Genomic DNA, 24,242 nt, shown 5'->3' with positions numbered 1-24,242 from the left:
TTTAATCGGAGGAAACAATTTAGCTGACGAAAAAACTTGCGTTTACCGCACGGCTGTTAATGGAATACAATAACGATTATACAGGAATTTAGGCAATCAAGGTCATGCCCCTGATAAATGATTGCCGATAGACGCTACGTAAACAAAGTCACGTCTTTGCCAGTTGCTTAAATACGGTCACCAAGACTTTTACGGCTATTCGATGGAAATGACCACAGCTTTTCTCTATGGGTGTTTCCCCCTAACGACGTCGGCAGTCATTGACGTCACGACAACGTGAAAGCTCGCGTAAAATCTAATTTTCTTCCAAAATCCGGAGAGCAGAAGTGTCACGAGTGCACCTTACACACACTCTCTCGCCTTCTCATCGAGAAACCATACATCATACATACATACAACATACATACATACAGGGTTGCAACACGTGTGCTCTCCTTTCCCTCACCGGGTATTTCTAAGACACACTTGAGCACCGAATAAGTATGTATTACATAACACCATCACAACTCTACAGACAGACATTGTGCCTCTGGGCCAATGCAAACCCCTTACAGAAATCAGGCGATTGCCTTTGACCAATAGCAGAGGTCTTCACCAACTTGGTTTGGGAACACACGAGGCTTTTGCCAGAGAGTATTGCTGGAGGTTGGACGACCAACATCTCGCGCTTGAAAAGTTGTTAATTTACTCTCTCTCTCTCCTCCTAACCCCGGGTCGAGATCCCTCAATGTAGGGGACGCAAGAAACCTTGCCCCGAGATGACGGTGAGTGATTCGAACTATATATAATTATTGTGTGTTTGATTTGGTGGAGTGAGAGTGTCCATGTTGAATGTAAATTGTATCGAGTTTAGTGTAATTCACGGTGTCGAAGTATTTTCAATGAATGAATAAAATTAAATTGTAATTCTCTAATTGAAAAGGTTATTATTATTTTCGCAATTGCCTGTTCAAAGTTGTCCAGTAATAAATAATATGGAAAATGGCGTATCGATATCACAACATATAGTGGTGCGTCTTAACGTTATATGATATAGAGTGGTGCCGTGACCAGGATCCGAACCTGGGTTATTGCGGCCACAACGCAATGTCCTAACCACTAGACGATCACGGCCCCCATGTATGTATGTGTGGTTTGTGGTTTCTCGATGAGAAGGCGAGAGAGTGTGTGTAAGGTGCACTCGTGACAGAAGGAAGGATGAAAAATCCGGAGTCTCCCGCCTAAATCCGGAGAGTTGGCAGGTCTGCGCATGTGCTGTATGATGCTGCCAAATGTCTCCTATATTTTGTAGCGAAAATGGTAAGTACCGGAATTTTCCTTTTACGTAAATATCGTGCTGAAGGTCACTGCCTGCTTTCTGCGGAGAGACTTTTTCAAATGGGTGACCGGCTCGCATTCGTGACCTGAACGTATGCTAACACTGCGAAACTTTTGGCTCATTTCAAAACCTCACCTGATTGAAATAAATCGATCGAATTTATTTAAAAATTAAAGGAAAAAAAATATTTTTTCATTTACTTTCCCGTTGTCCTGGAAATTTTTGAAAAGTCTAAGAACCACTTCCCCGGAAAAATCGTGACCCAAGATAATGGTCTCGAAGGAATTCCTCTGAACGGGTGTGGGATTCTTGATTTCTCTTATATATACCCTTCTCTCTCTCTTATCCCAAACAATCAGGCAATAATAAGAAGGGGTGGGGGTTCACGAGTGAACACTATTTACTTCACCGCCATCATCACTTCACAAAAGGCGCTTCGACGAGAAATTCTTGGAAGTCTTCTCTTTGCGCCCCCCCCCCCGCCACTTTCCGACTTCTCTCTCTTTCATACGCGTGGTCCATCAATAACGCCGGAATTATAAACCATTCCTCATTCGACGGAGGCAGTGGCGTCGTTTTAAACAATAAATACGAACGAGAGGAAGCCAGCAAGCAAGCAGGTTCTGCCTTTACTCTCCAATGGTTCCGCCATTCCAAGACCACCATTACGGAGGAGAATATATTCGGATTTATTAATGAATTTCTATGAGAATCGGAAAACGGGGGGGGGGGGGTGAGGCGGCAAAGTAGGCTAATGCCGTTTCTGCCCGAATAGGGTGAAATAAGGCAGATGGCTTCAGGATTCATGACTCGTACTAATCGAGGTCTTCCCCCCCCCCCCCACTTCCCTCTCTTTTAATTGATGTGCAGATCCACTTTAAAAGAGTTATTAACGACCGTAATGCCTTTCCTTGAGAACGCATGCGCTGAAATTTGTCACTGATTTGTCTTCGGCCATGGGAAAGTTTTGTTATATGAATAATTTCCAGGGTAAAAGGATCCGCTTCCTGTCCCTCGAACTCGTCGCCATTTCTAGGAGACTTGGGTAGTAGTAATAGGAATATAAAACTTTTCACAGGAAAAGAAGAGGGGAACTCCTACGAAGTTCCTAAAGGTTTTACATTTGCATACGAAGTTCATTATTGAGGCCGTATCAGCTTTCCTACTTCTTCTGCCATCATCGACGCTCACCCCGCCCCCATCTTTTTGGTTGTATGAACAGTATAAGAGCGAGGGTTTTCCCACTTTTATTGATGACGTTTTTGAAAAATCCGCTACTTCACTTCACTTCGATCGCACCCACTTCCCCTCCCCCCTTTGTCCTCACAGCCACCGACGACTATTTTCGGTAATACTTTTCCTTGGTTCTGTTTTAATGGCGTTTCTATAAAAGCGACTGCGGGTGACAGCGGAGCCGAAATTTATGTGCTCGCTTTCTCTTCCATATGGTAATATATTACCGAGTAATTTTACAGAGCATATATGCATAAGTATAAGGGTATATGTATATGGTTAACTGCTTATACAGTCAGCCCAGCTTAACGGATAAACGGATACCCCACTTGAACGGATACAAGATCCTTTGGAACACCAAAATTTCTCCAATACAGGCAATGTTAAATCCCCAGACCTTAACCCCTACGCTATGGGAACAGAAATACTGCTCTGAAAACGGCTGACTAAAAAAGTTTCTTTTTTTTTTAGTTGTCTTTTGTGAAAGATAGATGGTACTCAAACTGTTACAAATACGTTTCAAATACAGTGATACCTTACCTAACAAAGATAATTCGTTCCGGAATCCCGTTCGTTAGCCGAAAACTTCATAAGTCTATCTAAAGGTCTATTCACACACATCAGTGCAGTCGTCGTACCGTCTTTGCTCAGACGCCCCAATACCTCTCACATTATTGTGTGTGTGCTATTCATACACATCAGTTTAGTGTCGGTCAGGATCCAGTCACCGCCACAATATTGACCAACAACCAATTCAACGACTATAGCTAGTGAGTGGGATCATGAGCAAGTGAGCATTAATTTGAGAACTGATTTTCTTATTCGCTCACTCCTATGCTCACTAACTTGCTCATTCACTCACTCCTATGCTCATTAACTTGCTCATTCGCTGACTCCTATGCTCATTAACTTGCTCATTCGCTGACTCCTATGCTCATTAACTTGCTCATTCACTACTTCTGTGCTCTCTCACACTTATTTGCTCAATCGCCACTCCTGTGCTCACTTGCTCAGAAATTTTCTCATTCGCTCACGCCTATGCTCACTTGTTAGTGGATGAGCGAGCAAGTGAGCATAGGAATGAGTAAATACGCATAACTGTGAGCACAGAAGTAGTGAATGAGCAAATGAAAAAATCAGTGATCGCAAGTGAGCATAGAACTGAGTGAGTGAGAAAATGAGCGTAGGAGAGAGAGAGAGAGTGAATGAGTAAATTAGAGTGAGCAAATGAACAAATCAGTGAATGATCAAATGAACAAATCAGTGAATGATCAAATGAACAAATCAGTGAATGATCAAATGAACAAATCAGTGAATGATCAAATGAACAAATCAGTGAATGATCAAATGAACAAATCAGTGAATGATCAAATGAACAAATCAGTGAATGATCAAATGAACAAATCAGTGAATGATCAAATGAAAAAATCAGTGATCGCAAGTGAGCATAGAACTGAGTGAGTGAGAAAATGAGCGTAGGAGAGAGAGAGAGTGAATGAGTAAATTAGAGTGAGCAAATGAACAAATCAGTGAGCGAATCAATGAGCAAGTGAGCAGAGAAGTGAGTGAATGAGCAAGTTAGTGAGCACAGAAGTGAGTGAATGAGCAAGTTAGTGAGCATAGAAGTGAGTTAAAATAGGAGCGGGGCATAGGAGTGAGAAAAAAAATAAAAAAGTGCATTTTATATTTAAAATGGAACCCTCAGGCGGTCGTCCAATATATTTGTGAAAAATTCCCTTCGAAAAAAAAACCGAAACATGATTCTACACAGCGCCTGATGAGTGCGAATGGAAAGGCTCTAGCAGAGGAAACGGGAATATTTTTTTCAACTGAGACGGAGGCTCGTGGTTGCTATGAGCCGTGACGGATGAGTATGAATAAACCTAAGACGGAAACCTGTCTTCGACAACATCAAAAAAATAGACCCTTCACTGATTAGTGCTTTTATGAGGATGTGAGCACCTTTATAAAAAATGGGAACCCGTCTAAATGGAATATTATTTGCCTCGACGTTTTGTACAGGTTTCATTGTTTAATAAATACAATCGAAAAAAAAAGGTGTGGTACAAACACAGATTTGGGTCCTCTCGAACCCACAATCACCAAAAAAAGAGTGATTTGGGTTAAAAGCAGGCAGTCTCTACTACCACTCAACAATATACAAACATCCCACATAGTACATGCAAACCTGTTAGAACATTGAGAAATAATAATTATAAAGAATATGCTTATGCCACCTATACATCATTCAAAGGATTTCATGCTAAGAAATTCCTTCGAAAAAACAAATTTGTACCGCTTAGCAACAATAAAGAACACAGGATAAAAATCGAATATTTTGATTTCATAACTACTATGAATATATATTAACCACTATGCACATAATATTTTTATTAGACAAACATTTAAAAATTATGACTAACGGAAAAACATCGACTTCCGGTCTAGTAGTGTCTAAGCTTCTAAGCTGTCTTCGGTACATTTAGTTATTTTATTTTTGTACTCTGTTAAGCCCATAGAGGACGCTAACTTTTTCGATGAAAGTAAAAAGGTCTAAAAAAATCTGCACGAAACGCCTACAATATCTTGAAACTGGAAAAATGATCGCAAAAAGAAACGATTTGAGTTTCTGCAACAAATTGAAAGTTTAGGATGCTCTCTATTTTTTGGTTCCAGTCGTTGAAGATTGGGAAATAAAGATTTTATCACGAATTCGGCAATGTCAATAATCGATACTTCGGTGGTTTCGTGATATCTGATGATGATTGCACCTGATGCTTATCTTATCAAGAGGTTGTGGATCCGGGCTAAAGAAAAAGGCTGATCAATTGTGAACCAGCTGTTATTGGATCTACAACAGCGACGATGAGATCCATATTTGACGTCCAATCCAGATCTGTACCAGCCAAAGATGATCAAACTAGTACAATGTATTAGTACGATATGAACGTGCGTTTTCTCAAATCGTCCAAGGAAATACACATGCAACTTCGCGTCTGCAGAAATATCCCGTTTTACTACTCGTAATGCGAAGATCGAACTTTTTCTGGGTCCACATACAATAACCAGGGAAGACATACAACACTTACTATTCGATCAAGTTGATGTTTTCAAAAATTACTTTTTTGACAGCTTTCAACTTCAGTAATGACTTTTGAATTTTTAAATGTCAACAATTGTTTTCGAATATTTAGACAACAATGACTTACAAGTTTTTAAAATTCAACGATGGCTTTTGAATTTTTCGATCAACAATATTATTTCCGAAAATATTCCGGAAACAAAGACTTCTCTCAAACTTCAAAAATACTTTTTTTGAATCTTTCAACTTCAACAATTATTTTTCCAGGAATATTCCGAAAACAAGGACTTTTCAAAGTTTAAACTTTAACAATGGCTTTTGAATTTTTCAACCAACAATTATTTTCAAACATTTTGTCCAACAATGAATTTAAAACTTTTTAATGCCAATAATGACTTTTTAATTATTCTACGTCAACGATCATTTTCGAAATTCAGGCAACAATGATTTTAATACGTTTTCTCTAAAATAAGGAACAATGACTTTTCTTATATTCAAACATTTCGTTTTGACGTCAGAAAAGGTTTTCCAAGATTTCTACTTCAACATTTTACCTCGAGTTTATTGCTTTGTAATAATGCTTTCTTATATGAAATTGATTTTTTTGTGTGGCTGTGTGTGTGTTCTCTATATAAATCTGCAATTTCAGATCGATCTCCGCCAAATTTAGCATATATACCAAACAGCACCCGACTTGAACGATGGGCTACATTAAAAGTTTGTCAGATCAGGGCAAATGCCAGAAATGTGCAAAAAAACTGTCATGTAACAACAGTTGCTGGTCCTCAAAAATGACTTTTGGAATGTTTACTTTGGTTGCCGTGGTTCCCAAACAATTATGCGTTTCAAGCATGTTTATCCTTTTGCAATGGTTTGCCATTTTTTTAATGCTCCCGGTATATGGAGAAAACCCGGGCAATGACGGGTATTTTTGCTAGCACTGTATATACAATTGATTTTCTGTGTGTGTGTGCGCGTCTGTGTATATGTTCTCCATATAAATCTACAACTTTGGACTAATCTTCGCCAAATTCCGCACACATACCAAACAGGACCCGACTTGAATAATAGGCTACTTTTAAAGTTTATCAGAGTTGGGCAAATGCACGAAATATGGGCAACAAAGTGTCGGGCAACAATTGTTCTTGAGCAAACAATGGCTTTTGGAACACTTACTTTAGTTGCTGTGGTTCCAAACAATGCGTTTCAGAAATGCTTATCTCGTTACAATAGCTTGTCACTTCAACGCTCCCATTATACGGAGAAAACCCGGGCAGAGCCACTAGTGAGTTTATAAAAATACAGACGCATATTTACTGGTAATAACGGAATGTGTGTGTGTTGATTTTTAATCATTTCTTAATTTTAAAGACATAGATTCAGCGCGCACACATACACACAGCTAGGAATATCTCAGACAATATCTAAAGCTTGTCCCGGCATAAAACTAAACGTTCGTTTATTAAAGTTATTTCATAACGGGATGTCAAGGTACTTGATGACTGCGTCTTGAATTCAGTCTGTAACATAAAATTTCGGAGAAAGTACCGTATTATATATATTTTGGGAGATTCAAAACCTGTGCACCGATTCAGCGCGCCGTGGAAGCCAATCTGTACTGCGAGGCATCTGAAGCTGTAATCTCGATTCCAAAAATACCACAAACGTAATCAAAAATACATAAATAAAATAAAATAAAAAATATATAATAAAGTAAAATAATAATTCTTCGGTTATGCTATAACGAGTTTGTTGGAAGGGGGGAAAAACTTTTGTAAAAAAACCAACACAGGATACGATTAAATCATTTTTTAGAAGAACTTGAATTCTCCCACCCTAACATATTTCGCATAATAAAATATGAATACGTAGCTCATACCTGTTCCTCTTGGACCTGTATAACCGGTCTCGATGATGATCTAGTCACCCATAATATATAAACTACACACATTCTTTTCTCTCTTTTACCCCTTTTTTTTTCCTCTGTCTCCCACAAATACTATACAATTCGACACATGATAACAATAGCGATTGGCCATTGCCCCGTAGCTATTACACCTGACAAAAGTGCATGATAAGGACAATTTCACTTTTCGATATTTCATAGCAAGGAATGAGAAAGTTAAATCATCTATCAATGCTTAGAAAAAAAAGGTCTTCAAAGTATCACCCGCGGGCCACATTTGACCCTCGGAGCTTTTTTTGTCGTGGCCCGTCCATCATTTTCAGAAAATGGTTGAGAATATTGAAAAACGATTAATCACAGCATTAACTAAATATATGATTCTGGAATTAACGAAAGAAATGATTTGGGAATTAATGAAAGAAATGATTTTGGAATTAATGAAAGAAATGATTTTGGAATTAATAAAAGAAATGATTTCGAAATGATGACAGAAATTATTTCGAAATGATGACAGAAATAGTTGCAGAATCTAAATGAAAGTAATAATTCTGGAATAAATGAAAGACATAATTTTCTAGAATAAATAAAAGACATAATTTTCTGGAATAAATTAAAGAAATAATTCCAGAATAAATTAAAGAAATAATTCCAGAATAAATTAAAGAAATAATTCCAGAATAAATTAAAGAAATAATTCCAGAATAAATTAAAGAAATAATTCCAGAATAAATTAAAGGAATAATTCCAGAATAAATTTCGAAAATTCGGAACTAATGGAAGAAAAATCTTTAGAATTCTGGAAACGAATGATTTCAGATTTAGTTAATAATTCTGATAGTAATTAGATAATAAATAATAATTCTGATAGTTGGAAAAATTATTTCCCAATTAATAAAAGAGTAATTGTATAATTACTGAAAGAAATGATTCAAAGATATCTTGAGATGGAAAATACAGTTGACGCTCTCGATATAACGACCCCCCTCTGTCCCGTCGAAAACGGGCGTTATATTGGAAAGGTTGTTGTATCGAAAGTAAAACATATATGATAGTTGTTCTGTGAAAACATTTGGAACTTATCCTACCAGTCGTTGTTTTGGAATGATTGCTATAACGTGGAGGCCATCGTAAAGAGCGTAGACTGTAATTTCAGAAATAAGTAGTTACAGAATCATTTAAAATAAAAATACAGTCAACGCGCGCTCGCTATAACAACCCCAAGTAATAGAGACAAATCCATTACAACGACCGGTGGGATAAGTCCCAAATGTTTTCATATAACGACTATCATTTATGTTTTCTTTTCATTACAACGACCCTCCCAATATAACGTCCGTTTTCGACGGGACGAAGGGGGTCGTTATATCGAGCGTCGGCTGTACAAGGCCACAACAAGCCAAAATGCACAACGAAGTAGCTGAGGGGGAAAAAAAAAGATGCCCATGAAAAAACAATCTGATTCAGATTGAAATAGTGTGAGAAAATTAATCAATTTAATTAATAATTGATCAAAAACATTTTCAGAATAAGTCAAAAAAAATTAATTCAGAACTAATCAAAATTGATGATTAATGAAATAAATAATTTCAGAAAAAATAAAAGTCTTCAATTATTTTTTTCCGTATTTGATTGAGGACCCCCCCCCCCCCCCCATCGGCACCTTCTATTAAGATGACACTAAATTACATGAGTTGGTGGCCCGCTGGCTTCCCGGGAAGTTTCAATTTGGTCCGCAGTTTGTCTGAAAGGTTGAAGAAAACGGAGAAACGGTTGAAGAAAGGCTTAGAATAGATTTCTATTTCAAATTCCTCTTTGTTGTTTTTTTGAATCGAGATGCGAATGATACATGGTTTCAAATCGTTCCGCGAGGGATAAATAGCAACGAAACGAAATGCCTTTCATTAAATTTTTTTTTTTGCATTACAGCAAAAGCATTTGGTGCAAGTCAATTTGAAGCCAGAAAAAACCAAATCAATGTTGAAGTTTGCCTAATATACTTTTGCAGCATTTTTTCCCCTATTAAATGCTCTAAATGAGGATTAATCATTTGGAGAATTTAAATATGTTTCTTCTACTTTCTATGCGAAGAAAAGATGTTTCGGTTGGTTAGGGGTTCTAGATTGTTGTGTCGCAGGGAGTATTTATTATTATTATTATTTTTTAACAGGGTTGTGAATACATTAAATGGCTTACCTTCTGTTGCCTTGAATTCCTCAAGAGGATGTATGATACTAACGGTGAAAGTAATCAAGAAGCTATTCACAGTGAGATCATGACAACCATATTTTCATGGGCAGTGTATTATCATTTTAGGAAAATACAGACATTTTTTTCTGGATATTATGCAGAGGTGAACTCAGAAAGAAAAGACATCTGGTCTCTGCCGGGAATCGAACCCAGGTTCTATTGCAAACCAGGCACAAATGCACAACTAAAAACACCACTGGAGACACGACCCTGCTTTTCTTATTTCACGCACTGTGACGTTAGGCACTGAAGTAGAGGCATTAGTAGCCTCCCTTAACTTCAGCGAATGACACTTAGGTGGAATAGTAGAGGCATTACCCTTTATGTTTCTTAGTTTATTTCTCTGAATTATTTCTAATTTTGAGTTGCGGTATTTTGGCTACGACAACTATGTATATTTTTATGGACATCTTTTTCTCCCCAATGTTATTTATTTCTGTACATATACAATGGATTCCGCTTATGACGTTCCCATTCAGTACGACTAATTTTTGTGATCCCACTTTTACTTCTACGCATCGAGATTTCTCGATTAAAGCGTTCTCCCGCTTACAAAGCTTTTCATGGCGGTTTTTTGGAAAACGTTATCCCATCCAACATATTAGGTAGTTTACTTGTTGTGGCTTCAGAATTTGTATTCATAAGAAGGAAAAAAATAATTGGCTATATGCGTGTGGAGTTCCAAGTCAATCGAAGGAAGGATTCTGTCGCATTTATTAGTAAACTTTTTGAATGCAGTGTGTATATGGAGAGGAGTCTAGGCATCTCCTCTTAAATAAGTTAAGGCAGTGGTTCTAAAAGTGTGCCTCGCGGTTCCTGGGAGCTTCGCCAACCTTTGCCTGAGGTGTGATATTTGTGCTTTGAAGTGGCATTTTTATGTGTGTATGTACAATATCTACTAAATTACTCCAGAGACCCCGCAGTGAACCATGAATAGGGCAAGGGAGCCACAGGTGACAAATGTTTGAGGACCATTGTACTAAACTATTCTCGAGAGATGCAGATGAACCATGAATAGGGATTGATTGATTCTCCCAGAGGAATGTTTACAAGGTGCATGTAGCGTTTGGTAGTAGCATACATAGTCTTAATATGAATAGTCTTATATTTTTAAAATTGTAGTAATACGGCAGTATATTAATAGTTCTCATAGTCGTAATATGAAGGAATCTTATACGTACGAAATAAACTAGTTTTAACAATACTCCTTCCATATTAAACCTATAACTTGACTTCACGTTTATCGATCACTGCATATAAAGAGAATAATTTGAGAGTAACTCGCCATGCGTTATAAAGTATAATATTGGATTCAAGAGAAAAAAAAAATGACGGACTTATAAATAAAAATAAACCAGTAAATCTAAGGAAGTGAATAAATAAATGAAGATTTTAGAGAGGAACGTTGAATGTGTGTGTACATAATACACACTCACACGTATTCGCTGTGGAGATTTTCAAGCGCCTCTTTTCGTGGGAAATGCAATATCTCCAGAGAGAGAAAGAGAGAGAGAGAGAGTGCTTTTTTAAAAATGTTTTTAAACTTTTCTAGCCTTATCTAAACTTCCGCCGAATAAAATGTTCAAAATGTGTGAGTTGCACAAGAGAGAAGTAGAAAAGATGAGGAGTAGGATGGGGTCGCAGGTGGTCGTTTCCGGAAATCTCCTACCAACATCCTCGTCCTCTCACGGCCAGTGGCGTACTCTCACTCACATCCTCCCTCACGCTCCTTTTACCAGGCCACGTTGCTATGGGAACAGCATATTTCTTGGCTTCGAATCACCCCCACCTTCAATTACACCATTGCACATTCCGTCACGGCTTAAACTGCTTCCATATATTTATTTAGCATAACATTAAATCCGGGTTAAGCTCTCGGATTTCTTAAAATGTGCGTTTGTGGATACGTTAATACTTTTTCTTCTTTTATTTGCACTTTTTTTCCCCCCTACAGTATCGTAGGTAAATGATTTTTAAGCATTTAAGCATATGTTGCTCACTTGATGCCGATAAGTAAACAGACGGATGCATGTACAACCCTGGGTGTGAGAATATTCCCCGCTAAAAATGCGCTTATTTTATATTCAACTTAAGTTCTGTGTATGAGTGTTTATACAAGGATAAATGTGCCCCCCCCCATCATCTGAGATTTAGCTCAAATGTCAACTGGTTTGACATTAATAATGAAATTAGTAAATCATAGTTTACTTTAATAGAGAGCTTATTTTCCGTCATTAAAGATTAAGTTAGGTGAAAAGGGAAATTTAACTAAATTTTTTCTTGATTAAAAATATGAATAAGTTTTTCTTCTTTTAGTGAAATTCATTATAATTTCGGGAAAAATTATAATTTTTAGAGAAAAGGTGACATTTATCTTTAATGAACAGAGGAATATCAACAAAACATTGACTGTTAGCATATGCAGTCGGTCACGCTTGATCGTTGATATCCGATTATGCGGGGAACAATTCATTTGCCATTTTACAACGTTGAAAACTGATTAAGAACCAATATTAATATGGCTTCTCTAAAAGAATCAGACATCGAAAATGAAATAATATAATTTCCCTCCATTGATGCAATTATTGATACATTACAATGATCACAACACCCAAGAATTTTGCTTTTCATTATGAAAGTTAACGCCTTCTATTGGCTCTATATGGAACAAAAATAAAATGATTATATGAACATATTGAAGGCAACTTGAAAACCTAGAGACCAGTACCTACTCTCAACCTAGTAACATATTTCCCGTTAATTCTGATGTTTCATTGAATAAAAACATTATGTATATAGTGGTTGTTGTGTATTAACAGTTAACGTGTATAAAATCGTAATACTCGATTCAAGCGGGAAAAAAATATAGGCCACCCCCTTAGTGGTCCGCAGCTAAGGCCAGTAGAATGCCCATAAAAAATAGTGGCATGGAACTGGCGAAACAAGCTTAATTCAGCTCAGCTCAAGCGGGAAAAAGTTGAAATTATCATAAACGGAAACCTTTAAAATTGCCTCGTGGGAGAAATTCTGGTGCTATATTTAAGGCCATAGATGAACGCTGCTGTGATAGGCAAGCTCGGGTTTGGATTGAAAGATTGCGGTGATAAAGTTACAGACAGGGGACATCTCTGTGCTAGTTGCATGCAAATGCTCTAAAACCTTTGCCCCGCCCCCCCCCCCGGCGATCTTGCCCAAATCATGATTTACCTGCGGCTCCCCAGAATAGTTTGGTAGATATTTTAGCATATAAAAGAACTACTTCAAAGCATAAATACGCACAAAAATCAATATCTTTTGCTGGTCGTGACGCCCTTGACAATGTTCGGCCACGTCCACTTTGAGAAAACACTGTGCTAGTGGGATAGAATAGTTTCTTTCAATATTTCAGTTCTTAGGGAACCTTTAATGATTAAGAGACCTTTCCACAGAATTCAAACAAACATGAATTTACTTTCTTTAATAGGCAGTAATACCGTGGAGTTACGCTGTAAGTGGGACTGACACTAAGCGTGTAAGTCGAATTCGCGTAGGTCGGGTACAATTTTGCAAATACATTATATAACATTGGAACCAATGTTTTTGAAAAACCAGTATTTCCGAAGAAAATAGCAATTTAAATGAATGTTTTTCCTATATGAAAAAAATGCAAATATTCTCAATATTTTTACGTACAAAAGAAAGACACGTGTAGTACAATACTTAGTTTTTTCGTTAACCGAAAGGACTGTGCCTCTTCTGTCAAAGAAGGGTAATTTTTTTGTTAATTTCTTTGTATAAAATGAAATAAAGTGTGTATGGAGAAAGTTGCAGGAGAGGGATCAGATGTATTATCAAAAAACGTTTGCATAGCATCGTTTTGAACTCAACGTATTAAATGGTGATCAAATCATTCTTAAATGGCGGGAGTGTTTCCAAATGGTTCTAAGGCAAATTGATTTCCAAAATATCTTGCAAAGTCAGCTTTGCTACATGTTGTGTTAAAAAAATGGACAAGAAAAGGACAAGAAACCTATATACTTTTACTTAATTACAGCATCATCGTTGAAGTATTGTTCCAGCTATATGTGGTATAGCAGACGGTACAAAGCCCAAATCACGCACAGATGATACTTATAGTATTCCTCATAAAGCGACGTGGCATCTTTGAAAAAAAAATAGCGTCCAATCTCACCGGAAAGAACCACCATCGCAAAGATGAGCACCGATGATGAAATATAACTGTTGTGCTTGATATACATTGTGCTTACTTGCGAATTATTAGGCATTGGTAAGACTTTTTTTTAATAGTGTGATCTTCACGTATTGCCAAGAGATACGTAAGATCTGTTCAAGGAATTTGTTAGTTTTAGCGCGCGCGCACACACGCACACGCGCGCACACACACATGCCCGAACCGGGATTCGAATCTAGACCTTCCCAGTCAGAGACTAGCTCCCTATCCACTACTAAACCATACATGTACCTCGTCTATATTCCTCTGCGGTACCTCTAACGAATTCGTACATGTTGGAATTTGCGTATACGTGTAGTGAAACCTGACGTGAAGTTTGTTTCTGTGTAATGCTTGTTATGTGTAGTGCTCTGCCATCTGTCACCAGTTTTTTCTTCTAGCTATGAGTGAAGTGTAATGATTGAATAATTAATTGTATCGTTGAGTAGGCCTGTTGCTCTCTGTGGCGAGACTTTTCAATGGGGGAGATCTGCTCGCATTTGCGCCTTGAAGTTGGGAACCACAGAACCAAGCTCCCTAACCACTGGACTGCCAGGCGGCAAAAGTTGAAACTTTTGGGAAGTTGTCTGAGGATTAAAAAAAGCACGCACTCACGCGCACAAACAAAAACATATTTTCCCGGGTGGCAATCGAGCGACACTGACGATAAAGCGAGGGTGTTCAACCTATAGCGGAATGCGGGTCACTTTATTGATTTGCAAACGTATCACGGACCATTTAATTAAGTGATCTGTTAATGTGCTGGGGCCTCTTGAATGATCTGGAACTCCACCGCGGATTATTTAAGTACTCTGAAACTTTTCCGCAGGTCACTAAATTCACCTGCATATGCGCTGAAAGGCTGCTTGAGTGATCTGAAACTGTGGAATAGGTAATTCAAGTGATCTGCAAATGTACTGCGGGTCGCTTGAGTGATTTGGAACTGTGCCGCAGCTCACTTAAGTTATTCGGAACTATACAGTGGAACAGTTAAATTATTCGAAACTTTACCGCGGGACACTTAAGTGATCTGGAAGCATGTCACGCACCACTCAAGTGATGTAGAACTGCACATCGCGAGTCACTTAAGGGATCTGGGAATATGTCACGGTACACTCAAGTGATGTGGAACTGCACCACGAGTCGCTCATGTGATTAGGAAATGTGTGATTAGGTATTTTGGTCACGGGTCACAGCAGATGATTCCGAGGGCCACATTCCACCATGCGTTGGGCATGTCTGCTACAGAGCATCATGGGGACATTTTGAAGTAGTTTATCACAGTTCCCCACTTGGTGGCTATATCTAAAAGCAAGAGATAACCCCGGTATTCCATATTACTCGACTATTCCGAACTTCCTATACATATATTCATATTGCTTTGAATAAGACTAACCACATTGTAGCTTTTGCAAGAAAAACATTTAAATAATGTGAAACACACACACAACGAAAAAAATATCTGATAATGATTTTTGTCTTCTTCTCATCGATGAAGTCATTCTTCCTAAAATGGAAGCGACGGATAATTTCTTGACATAGTCACTGACACTAAACCCTTTACATTGAATTGAAAAAAAAAATCAGATAGTAAGCAATAAACATATCATGGGCTCTTATCAATGATCATTTTCAAGGCAGCGGAAATGCATGACGAAATGCCACCACACAACACACAGCAGCTGCCAAACTTACACGACAAGCCAACTTTCTTGACGGATTTCTCATTTTTTTTCCCCTCGAGTGCGTGACTCACCGTTTAATTTACAATACACTACTGATAGACGAATCCTCTCAACCCACGCCAAGTTCTACACCAGACATCATCACATACACACTCCTCAATTTATTATTATTATTTTTTCACACCTACGTTAACGAGCAAAATGAAAACTGACGAGACGGGGTTTTGAAAGAAAAACTTCTACGGGGGCATGAACTGGCGGCGAATAAGCACCATCACGAATAGAGAGGATTAAGCAAAGGAGGGAGGGAGGACAGACAAGAGAAGCCAACAAAGTATTCCACCAGCATCATGTACTGTGTTGTATTAGCTAACTAACTAGGCTTGTTGGTGGTAGTGAAAGATTTTTTTTTTTTTTTTTTGTAAGCGTAGGCGATCGTTTCTTTGGCACAGAACGAGCAGGAATTCCAGTCCTTGACCTCCCGACCCTCTCTCTACAAGCCATAAAAACTCAAGAACTTGGTTAGTGTTGTTTTTTTTCTCAAGAGGGATGGAGATGAACCAGAATGTATGTATATAACCGTCGTGTTACCCGCATATACACACGCAAGAGAGAGAGAGAGAGGGAGAGAGAGAAATGTATATATACGTATACAAATTTTTTATTATTCACTTCTCTTCAACTGCGCACTATTTCTGCGAAGAACTGCGTGTGCAGATCCTAATTTGAATACTTGACATAAATCAGCGGAATAACAGAGAGGATGCAGTTTCCATTTTTTTTTTCTTTTACTTTCGGGACATTTAATGGACGGGAAATAACAGGAAATGACTCAAGTGGATGAAGGAGAAAAATTGTCGTAATAAAAAAAAAATTTTCTTAATGCAATTTTTTCACTTTTATTATGGCTTATTACTATTTACAGATGGCGCAATAACTTCAGTTAAGAAATTTTCAGTTGCCGAAACTTGATAATTTCACGTATGATGAAGGTTTTTCCACAACTAGTTGCGATATATCTTGAACTTTCTGATTGCCGTAAGCTCTTCACACCTGAGCAAAAACTGACCATTAAAAAAAAAAAACCTGTTTTTGATTTGTGTTCATTGTGTGCCAGAAAAAATATTTCTTTAGTTTGAGGAACAGATCGAAGTTTGTTAGAAGGGAACTGTAAAGTTAACCTCACTCAAAGAAATATTGATGCATGATATCAAGGCCGTAACTGGCGGGGGGGGGGGGGACAACTGCCCCGGAGTGCAAAATTTAGGGGGAACGGCAATTTTTGGTAGGAACAAAAAACACCGTGTTAAAAAATTATCGAATTTTAAAGTTGGGGGGGGGGGCGGCAGGAAAATAATGTTTGCCGCAGGCGGCAAAAATCCTAGATACGGCCCTGCATCATATAGTACAGGGTGTTTCATAAATTAGTAAATTGCATAGAAATTCATAAAAATTGAAATAGCTCGTGAGGTTTGAAAAACTATTTTCAAGCTGGGGGTGCTTGAAAGACCGGCAGAAGTGATTGGAAATGAACTTTCCTTCAATCTTTTCTCTGTCTGTAACGTTCATACAGCTTCATCCAAAGATTCGTGGCTGAGGTAAAACAAATTCACCACCACTGGTTTATCCAAAAATGCCAACATCACATCACAAGCAAAATCTTATGTAAGCGCCAGTAACGAGCTATTAATCGCACACCCTAAATTTTATTGAACTCTAAGATTTGCATATATATATACTTCCAGTGATTTGCTCTTGTGCAGCGCTCTCTATCGCCGAAAATTGGAAATATTTTTTCTGCATAAAAAAAATCCCCGTTCGTAATACCGTCGACGCCCAATATAATAATCCCCTTCGTTCCATCGGAAACGGACGTTATATTGGGAAGGTCGTTGTACTGAAACTCAAACATATATGCTAGTCGGTCTATGAAAACATTCAGGACTTATCCTACCAGTCGTTGTAATGGAATGGTCGCTATAACGTGGGGTCATTATAACGACTGTAATAACTTTTTCGCACACCGCATTCCAATTGTTTCAATTTTTGTGATTTTTTAAAACTATTTACGAATTTTTGGGATACCCTGTATATACGATTGTGATCGTGAACTCTTGATATATGTACTTTTACACGTAAAGGACAAAAACTACGCAGCAATGAATGTCAGAAATGCGGTTTAGGTTGTAACTGCCTATTTAGGAGTTGTACTGGTACGTACAACTTCTGGTCGGCTAAAGTTGGTTTTCTGTGGTTCCCAACTTCAAGGCGCAAAAGCGAGCCGATCTCCCAGTTAAAAAGTCTCGCCACAGAGAGCAACAGTCCTACAACGATAAATCATTCAATCATAACACTTCACTCATAGTTGGAAAAACTGGTGGCAGATGGCAGCACTACACATAACAAGCATTACAGAGAAACAACAAAAATTTCACGTCAGGTTTCACTACACGTACACGCACATTCCCGCATGTACCGATTCGTTGGGGGTTCCGCGGGGGGGGGGGGGGTTGTGGGTGAGGTGCATGTGTGGTGTATGAGTAGTAGGTAGGGCCTTCAAAAAATGGCTCGGGAATCCATGATGTTCTTAAGTCAGCCACCTCGTTGGGCAATTTGCCTGTTGTGGCGTTGTATTTGTATTTGTAATGAGAAAACACGCACACAACGCAAGAGAAATAAATTATCAAAGCTCACTGTTAGACATTTCATGCTCGAAGTGTCAAATTTAGGTGGATAAATTCCATAAATGTGTCTACCATGTGAAAAAACAGAGTTGCAAATGATCACTGTGAGGGATTAGAGTTCCGTTAGATAAACATGTTTTATAAGCATGCCAAACGAAGCAATTACTGACAAGAAAAATGCATTGAAAATAAGACATTGTGAATGAAGAGATTTATAGAGTAAATTTAGAGAGATCCATGAGTAAATTTAAAGAAAAATTCAAATGCAAATTTAAAGAGAAATCCAAATGCAAATTTAAAGAAAAATTTAAACGCAAAGAGGAATTCAAATGCAAACTCATAGAAATCCATGAGTAAATTTGAAGAGAATTTCATCAGTGAATTTTAACAAGGAATTTGTTTCACTTCTTGAATAGTTTTCATCTAATAGGTCTCTAATATCATCTAAATAGGACACTGCAGCCTAAATGCGTTTGGTATATACAATATATATATATTCGCGTACAAAAATGCTTGTTCTAATGTGCTTTATCAGCCCTTAAAGTTTGTCCCATGAGCTCAGAATCACACTTGGGATCATTACTTATCATGTGTTATTCTGTTATGGTGTCTTTTGATAGAGCGAAATCTTCCGAGTTATTAAAATACGAAATACAGCGTCAAAATACATTTGAAATATATATTTCACAATTCCTCACAAAGCTTTGTTATCTACTGTAATTCCCTCCAGGTGATTCTGAAGAGAAATTTTGCAACACAAGGGAATTCTGACGTTGATTGTGAAGGGAAATGTTAACTATCGCCTGGCATAGAGTTTGCACACGCAAAACTAACTTGTTTGCTTTAAAACTCAAATAAACGACATCGTGAATTAATGATTTATTGTGTGCACCAACTGTGAAAGAGAGATAGAAAAAAAAATAGAGGCAAGAACAAATGTTTGACTTTCACGTCGAACTTTCATTCAAATAACACAAAGAGAATATGGTTTACATGTAAACATGAATGAATAATTTGTATAATATGCATGGTTTAACTCATTTCAGCGATGAAGGAAAACGCAAATATAAGCCTACCACCGATTAGTATCAATTTCAATTTTAATGATGGAGCAAAAATGAAATATTTTTCAGAGTTTTGAAGAAAAAAAAAATTATTGTTTTAGGATCGGAAGGAAATTTTTTTTTCCAAAATTTTTTTTTAAAATTGAGATAAATAAGAACATAAGAGAGTTATTATTTCAAACATAAACCGCGTTTGGTGAAATATATATATATTTTTTTTAAACACGTGCACATCTGTACATTTGGACTTTTATCGATAGATATCTACTGACATTCTTTGCAAGCGAAGCGGGTGCAGTTTACAATAATATTAGTGGTGTATGCTCTTCGTGTAGTCCGTTGATAGCTTCCTGACCACCGGACATACGACAACGACAGCGATTCATTGCTATGGCGTGTAATTTCGAATCAAAGCTGGGTTAAAGACATTCAACGAACTTTGCCTTCGCTCATAGCATCCGCACCAGGATGATGACAGCAAGGTTCTTCAATTTTGGTTTAAGAAAAGGCCGTTAGAACATTCGAATCACGGTGTCAAACGCAAGCGCAACATTAGAGACGGTTGGTCCCAAGCATGGCTCATCACGCACGTTCTCCACAACTTGCCTAAAACAGTCTCACTCATTTGAACCTTGAAACAACAAATTTCCACTGCGTTGTGACAGGTACTGTAACATGCATTGCGGTCGAATAATTTACCTTACTCCATGTCATTTCTATCACCAGCACGAAACGCACCCATACTGACAAACCGTATATGATACTTCTAAACATGCCCCTTGGGCAATATCCAATGAATTGGCACATTCCGGAAGGTGTTGTATGTCGGCCTAACGCATTCATGATGTCAGAATCTAAATAGTTTAGTGCTCGAGAAGTGCTGTCATCTGTCTTCTATGATAGGAATGAAAGTGGTGAATGCCGGAATTTTCGTTTTTACGTTAATATCGTCTGTCTGGGGAAAATTTTCGAATGAGTGATTGGTTCTTCGCATTTAAGCCACGAAATTGGATCGTAACTTCCACTACTAAAACTGTTACTAATACTATACCTCACACGCACATTAGTAAACATTCCTCTTGAGAACTAAGCTATTGACGTATTCAAAATAATGCCAATTTATGTGCAAGAGAAGTCAACAGACGGCTGTGTATGAGAGAAAAAGCGAAACTGTAAATGAGTGAGTCCTGAAAATATATTGCCAAACATACTCAAAATAGCCTTCCGATCAAATACCCCTTTGAATCTTCATATACTTCGGTTGTGGTCAATGTTAAGCAATAAGCATATTAGTCACACAGCTGATCATTAGCTATAGATAAAATTTTAACGAAATGTAAAAGCCGAATAATATGACCCCGATATACCGTATCCACGTATTTGAAATAAAGTTATAAAATATTCCAAGTATTCTTGATACATTTAGATTCTGCCGCCCCCAGATTACAGTTTTATATTTTGAAAACATCGAGAACAGAAAGAGAGAGAGTCACGAACGGAAATACAGTCAACCCCCGATGGATCGGATATCAACGCGATTCTAGAACACAATATCCGATTGAACAGAGTGTATCAGATTATGCGGGGAACAATTCAGCTGTCATTTTGCAGCGTTAGTATGGTTTATATATTGATAACTGATGAAGCATCAGCATTAGTAAAGCTTCTGGAATAAATCAGACAACAAAAATTAAATGAAAATTGTATTTAATTATTCTGATAACTATAATTAAGATTTTTACTTTTCATCAGGAAAGTTAGTGCCCCAGCGCCCTCTATTTGCTTAAAAGGGAACAATAACATAATTTTTGCCAACGTGAGTACTTGGAGCAGAGCACCTACTCTCAAATGTATTTTTTTTTTAATCTTTACTCAGTAACATATATTTTCCATTAATTCTAAATGGTTCATTCAATGTAAACATTATGTGCATAGTGGTTGACATGTACTAACACTTGACGTATGAGGTGCAATATTCGATCAAGCCGGGGGGAAAAGTCGTTAAAATTATCATGTTAATCGGGGTACTTTGACATTATCTCTATGGGGGATTTTTTGGTGCAGGAGGATATTATCCGTTTCAGCGGGGGTATCCGTGTAACCGATTAATCGGGGGCCCACCAAAAAAAAAAGATAACCTTGGAACAGAAAGGAAAGTCAACGGTGGAAGAAGAAAGAAAAGAAAAAAAAAATTAAATAATATAACCGGAACCGAATGAATACTAAAAATGAATAAAAATCGAAGCAACGTGGCTGATAACACTTATGAACGTAATTAAAAATATAAAAAAAAAATAAAGGAGGCATCTCTTGAAACCGTCTTCTCTCATTTTCTATCATCGAACGTTGAAACAAGTCTCTGTAGTCTCTGAGAAAAAAAAACAAAAGAAAAAACAAGAGATACAAAGACTTTTTTTGAATGAGAAGGTAGAAGAAAAAATAAAAATGTATAGGAAGAGTGGGTGGGATATATACTGGCAAGAGATGGAGGGTCTTGTGCTGAAAGAATGCAGAAAAGTATGTTTCTCTCACTCACACACTCTCTCTCTCTCTCTCTCTCTTCACTTCAAGATGGACGACAAAGCAACAGCCAAGAAGCTCAAGAAAGAAGGGGGGGAAAAAAACAAAAAACACAAATAACAAGAGGAAAAAAAAGGACGGTGGGAAAATAATGCAAGGTAGGGGGGATCTGAACGTCTGGAATACGTCTGGCAAGAAAAGAAGAACAACAACAAGAAGCAGGACAATCCTGTTATAGCGAGAGGCAAACGGCCTCAACACACTATTGCCCCGCTAGTCACGCCATCATGATGCCACCAGTAGGACTCAAGATACCAAGTGGAAAGAGGGGGGGGGGGGTAAGACTGCTAGTCTAACCACGAAGCACACCTCTTCCAGTTTTACGGGTGGGTTTTATTACAACGAAAGACTGAGAAGACTGTAGAACTGGTTATAAAAAAATTAATATGGAGTCGAATTCGGTTGTAATGACATTCAACGGAATGCGAAGTTATAGCGTAATAATTCCCTTCATTCCAAGATGAGGCCTTTCTACAAACATAAATTATTGTATAAATGATTTCTACTTATGTTTTACGCCCCCAACACATGCCAAACATAATTTTAAAAAGATTCGAAGCGTAGCAGACTTAAATTTTCTATTGAACTGAAAATTAGTTAATCCTTAAGTCCAGTGAGTGAGAAATGCTACAGAGGGTCTGCGGTGAAAATGCAATTCATGAAGGGGGGGGGGGAGTCAAATATGATAAATATATAAGATGAGAATATTCATATTTATTGAATGTGAATTCTCCATAAAGTATGCATATTTTTTCACTCGCAATTTTAGTAAATATTAAGAATTCAAGTAAGTTTCATTCAATAACGAGACATTTCGATAGCAAAAGTCGGGAAAAATTACGGAGATGCAGTGCCCTCATACATTCTAAAAATATTCCCGAATTCTCATGCCAATAAGTAAGTAGCAGCGTCAAACGTATAATTCTGTTTATCTTTTCTTTTTTATCGTTAGGTATCTAGAACAAAAGACGAATGTTGTGATGATGTGATCTTCAATTCTAAGATTAATCAATTCTCTAATTATACTTAGAGATTTTTGGATTTCACATCTTTGATGTGTGATTGCAGCATTGTTGAAAAAGTATCTGTCGTGCGAAGTATTGTTGAACAGTGACAGCATTGTTGAAGGCAACTGTTGAGATGGAACATTTGAAAAGTTTGACTAATTTTTTGAATGAAATAATTTTTAATAACATACTAGCTGATACCCGGCGACGTTGCCCGCCCCGTAAAAAATGTATATACGTATAGCTTATTAATTATTTCATAATCAATAAAACTTCTGCATCAAGTAAAAAAAAATTACTTTTATTTTTAAATATTTTAATTAAAAACTTCAGGCAATCGCTTGTGGGTACACAATATTTTTTGTTTTTCCATCTGGTGTGTAGATGGACATATTTTTGGGATTACCAACACGCGAACAGGCGATGAAAAGCTGTCCGTGAGAAATGCAAATATGTTGATTGCTGTCACTGCTACCTCTCCGCCAGACGAAAAAAAAAATTTTTTTTTAATGTAAAAAAATATATTAAAAAAATTAAAATTTCGAAAGAAAATACCTCTATATGTAATTATAGTCGATTTCTGTTAATTTCAATGCTATTTGAAGGGTATGAACTCAAAATTTCTCTTAAAGAAATTCATTGCCACCCACCCTTTAAGCCATGTATGGTAAACTCTTACCCGCGGACAAAATGTGGCCCTGAAGGTTATCTGATGTGGCTTGCCTCCTCATAGCTAATTTTGTTAAAATGAACTACGCGGTACATTTACAAATCACTTAAATGACCCGTGGCACAATTCCAGAGCATTTAACTGGCCCGTGGCACATTTAGAGATTACCTTGAATGGCATGTGGCACATTTAGAGATTACCTTGAATGGCATGTGGCACAGTTTTAGAGCACTTAAGCTGCCCCAGTGTGGTTCTACATCACTCAGTTTACCCACGGAACATTCCCAGATTACTTAAATGATCCGTGGCATAATTACGGATTACTTGAGTGATGCGTAGCACAGTTTCAGAGCACTTAAGCGGCCCGGAAACATTTCCAGAGCACTTGAAGGATCCGTGAAACATTTAGAGATCATTAAAGTGGCTCTGTAGGGAACTTATCAATAGGTAGAATGTTACTTCAGGTGCCCAATAACTATAGAAAGGTTTTCCGTTTTTGGCGGACCGAATAAGATGCCATTAAGAATATTTCATATCTTCATAAAGGGTGGTTGAT

At 37.6% G+C, this 24,242-nt stretch overlaps 1 protein-coding gene and 1 non-coding gene across 7 annotated transcripts in view; both read right to left on the bottom strand.

Moving 5' to 3' along the window:
- The window catches only part of LOC149069530 (muscleblind-like protein 1), a 603,178-nt gene that overhangs the window by 84,483 nt on the left and 494,453 nt on the right, over positions 1-24,242 (bottom strand). The gene's annotated exons all lie outside the window — the stretch shown is intronic.
- TRNAH-GUG (transfer RNA histidin (anticodon GUG)) lies at positions 1,042-1,113 on the bottom strand. The gene has a single exon. It is a non-coding gene; the product is annotated as a tRNA-His (tRNA).

The sequence above is a fragment of the Pholcus phalangioides genome, unplaced genomic scaffold (assembly GCF_987345545.1).
Source record: "Pholcus phalangioides strain wild (caught in Gottingen) unplaced genomic scaffold, Ppha-v1.0 ptg000022l_1, whole genome shotgun sequence".
Lineage (NCBI taxonomy): Eukaryota > Metazoa > Arthropoda > Arachnida > Araneae > Pholcidae > Pholcus > Pholcus phalangioides.
This window is presented reverse-complemented; position numbering and strand designations above follow the sequence as displayed.